The sequence below is a fragment of the Vipera ursinii genome (genome assembly GCF_947247035.1).
Source record: "Vipera ursinii genome assembly, chromosome: 1".
Classification (NCBI taxonomy): Eukaryota; Metazoa; Chordata; class Lepidosauria; order Squamata; family Viperidae; genus Vipera; species Vipera ursinii.
In genome coordinates, this window is record NC_139512.1 from 275,649,043 (window position 1) to 275,653,294 (window position 4,252).

Below are 4,252 nucleotides of genomic sequence, written 5' to 3' on the forward strand. Positions count from 1 at the left end.
CTTGATTTTCTTTGTTCTGTGCTAGCAGAGAGAGATTTGGTCTTTCCTTGTAATGCCAACTTAGTCCTCTGGATCTTCCCTGCACAGCATATTCAGCACTGGAGCTGCAACCTAGGAATAAATGAAGAGCTTTCTACAGATGTCAATCTCCAAGGGGAAGTGACTTTGTGATTTGTGAAATGAACAGGCAATATATCACGTGTATTCTAATCAATGAAGCTTCCCCTTTCCCCCAGTCATCTACACAACTGCAAATAACAACTTTAGAGATGCCCTGGAGTTCTTCTTCCAGCTGCAAGCAAAGGGAGTGCAGAGAGAGCTGTGTGGAGTTTTGAAGGGGGGAACTTTGCTTCAGCAAGGCTTTGATCAAAGCGATGCACTGATCAAAGCAGCCCCCTTGCTTGGGGGGGGGGGTTTCTATACATGGCTGCATGTGCTCAGAAGCTCTTTCCCCTTGCATTACAGCAGATGGCTCAGTCAAGCTGGCCTGCTTTGATGTTGAGATATGTGGTGTAGAAACTAAGCGACTCCATTTTCCTAGTAAAGAAATTGCCTTGAATTGGATCACTGTATAATAGCAGAGATCAGCAGTTCTGAAGCCCAGCAAACCCACTTCAAACATTAATATATATATACGTATATGTATTATAATGAAATAAAACATTCAGACTGAGCCTGGCTCCTGGTAACTTCATAACTACCATGTAGTTTTCTTAGCAGCAATAGGGAAGTGGTTTGACATTCCCTTTCTCCATTCCAACCCCCTCAACTTTCCAGGCTAGTCCACAGCCCTTGCGGTCTCCCATTCAAGTATTAAACAAGTCTATTCTGCTTAGCTCAGGGGTCTTCAAACCTGGCCCTTTTATGACCTGTGGACTTCAACTCCCAGTAAAAGTCCACAAGTCATAAAAGGGCCAAGTTTGAAGACCCCTGTATTAGATGTTACCATATGAAATGATGACCATTCATTAATGATAAAACATGAATGTATCATTATATATTGTTTTATTGGGGTTTTAATATTGTATTGATTGTTTTTAGTGGGCATATATTTAATCCTTTTTTAATTTTTGTAATTCTGTATTTTTATTCTTGCCCTGTTCACCGCCCTGAGTCCTTCGGGAGAAGGGCGGTATATAAATATTATTAAATAAATAAATATAGTAATAGTTATTATTTAACTGTAACAGCTATCCATAACTACTTCAATATAACTACTACTACTCCCCCCCAACTTTTGAAAAACCATAAGATAGAAAATGAGAAAGCGAAATAAGGTCGACTATGATTGGGTGACCTTCTTTTTTCCTCCCCTCCTTCCCTTTCTAATGTCAACATCTGAATTAGCTATACTTCAAAGCCAAAGAAAAAAAGCCTGCACAAGACATTTCTCTTTTGAAGTACAGCTGATCCAGACACCCTTTTTCTAAAATGAAAGTCTCTCTTTCTCTCTCTCTCTCTCTCCTCTCTCTCTCTCTCTCTTTCTCTGTTTTTTCAAAGGCATCTGACTGGGATTTTTCCAAGAACAGCAAAGTCAGAGGCTGCTTTGGATTCCTAGCCATGAGAGTGCTTCTAAGTATACTTCAAAGAAGAATTGTTCATGTAGCGTCTCTTTGAAGTTCATCTGATTCAGATCCAGATGCTAGCTTTCTGAAAGAATCCAGTATTTCCACAGGAATTAATAGCGCTTCTCTAACATATTATTTAACAAAAAGTAAAGTACGCTCTCAAACATAAAGTGATTTAGAATAGATTTTGAAATATGGATGAAACAAGGGGTGCCAGATGTAGGAATCGTGCCAGTTCATCAGTGTTTTATTTGTAGAAGCGACAGCTCAAATCTAATAAACATACAGTCTAAACAGAAAATATTGTCATCTGTATGCAACATTACAGGCTTTTAAGGACTTTGAGAGTCCTGAGGCAGATATTCCTTTGAGCTCCATTGCCACTTTATTCTCATTGCATCTGGGCCAACAATAAATTTTTTTTCCCCATTGCTTTTCATCCATAGAAGTCAAATTTACTGCTGAGCATTTCCCTCGATATCTGTCCATGTAGTTTTCTTGACTGAATACAGAAGTGATTTGCCTTTGTTTTCTTCTTTTTTAGCTTCCTATTCTAGCCTATAAAGTCCCTGTTTTTCCTAACCTCTTTTTCTTACCCGAAAACCTCAAAGTTCTGTGCACTCTTTCATGTCATTTGATTGACTTGTAATAAAGCTATTATTAGGTAAAGATAAAGGTTCCCCTGCACATGTGTGCTAGTCATTTCCAACTCTAGGGGCCAGTGCTCATCTCCGTTTCAAAGCCAAAGAGCCAGTGTTTGTCCGAGGACGTCCCCGTGGTCATGTGGTACATGGGACGCTGTTACCTTCCCACCGTACTTGCATTTTTACATGCTTTCGAACTGCTAGGTTGGCAGAAGCTGGGATGAGTAACAGGTGCTCACTCTGTTACACGGCACTCAGGATTTGACCCACCAAACTGCTGACCTTCTGATCGACAAGCTCAGCATCCTAACCCATTGAGCCACCGCGTCCCTTTTAAGCTATTATTACCCACCTATGAATATTGCTTTTGTATGCTTTTGTATGCGTGATGGGCATATTAGCTCATATTAGGTGGGACTGTTCTTTATCTGAAGTCATTTTGGGATGATATTGTTTTATTGCACCTTCTGATTCTTTTGAATCCCGAAGCATAACCTAGACGAGGGACAGTCCACCTTTCAAGCTGCTTGAGTAGCAGATTGCTGTGGTTGATGCTTCCTGTTCCACTGGCCTGTTCCACTGACTCCGGAGGAAGTGGACAGGATTATGGGGAGGCTGAGCTCCACCACATGTTTATTGGACCCGTGCCCTTCCTGGCTGGTTTATGCAGCCCGGGAGAGGACACGCAGCTGGTTCCAGGCAGTTATATCAGCTTCTTTGAGTGAGGGTAGCTTCCCTGCCGTCTTGAAGGAGGCGGTGGTGAGGCCTCTCCTCAAGAAGCCTGCCTTGGACCCAGCTGTATTGAACAACTTTCGTCCGGTCTCCAACCTTCGCTTTCTTGCGAAGGTTGTTGAGAGTGTGGTGGCGCATCAGCTCCCTCTGGTCCTGGATGAAGCGGATTATCTAGACCCGTACCAATCGGGTTTCAGGCCCGGGTACAGCACGGAGACGGCATTGGTCACGCTGGTGAATGATCTCTGGAGGGCGCGGGACAGGGGACATTCCTCTGTTCTAGTCCTATTAGACCTCTCAGCGGCTTTCGATACCATCGACCATGGTATCCTGCTGCGGCGTCTCAGGGGATTGGGAGTGGGAGGCACGGTGTTACAGTGGTTCTCCTCCTATCTCCAGGGACGTTCGCAGTCGGTGTTGACAGGAGGGCAGAGGTCGACCGCGAGGTCTCTCGTTTGTGGAGTTCCTCAGGGGTCGGTCCTCTCGCCTCTCCTGTTCAACATCTATATGAAACCACTGGGTGAGATCATTCGTGGCTTTGGAGTTGGGTATCATCAGTATGCTGATGATACCCAACTTTTTCTTTTGACCCCAAACCACCCCAGTGATGCCCTCAACGTGATGTCCCGTTGCCTGGAGGCAGTTCGGGTCTGGATGGGGAGGAACAGACTTCAGCTCAACCCCGACAAGACTGAGTGGCTTTGCATACCTTCATCCCGGGTCTATTCGGATATTCCATCTCTTTCTATGGGGGGTGAATTATTACCCTCCGTAGATAGGGCTTGCAACTTGGGAGTCCTCCTAGATTCACGGCTCACCTTGGAAGATCACATGGTGGCTGTGACTAGGGGGGCTTTCGCCCAGGTTCGCCTGGTGCGCCAGTTGCGGCCCTATCTAAGCCGGGATGATTTATGCACGGTCACTCATGCGCTCGTGACCTCTTGTCTGGACTACTGCAACGCTCTCTACATGGGGCTTCCCTTGAGGACCACCCGGAGGCTCCAAATGGTACAGAATGCAGCCGCGAGAGTTGTGTTGGGAGTCTCCCGATACTCCCACGTTACACCTCTGCTCCGTGAGCTGCATTGGTTGCCAGTTGTCTTCCGGGTGAGATTCAAGGTACTAGTAATGGTGTTTAAAGCCCTACATGGCAGGGGTCCGGAGTACCTTAGGGAACACCTGCTGCCGGCATCAACTTCCCTCCGCCCTGTGCGTTCCCACAGAGAGGGCCTCCTCAGGGTGCCACCGGTCAGAGAATGTAGATTGGTGGCCCCCAGGGGGAGATCTTTCTCTGTGGGCGCCCCAGAA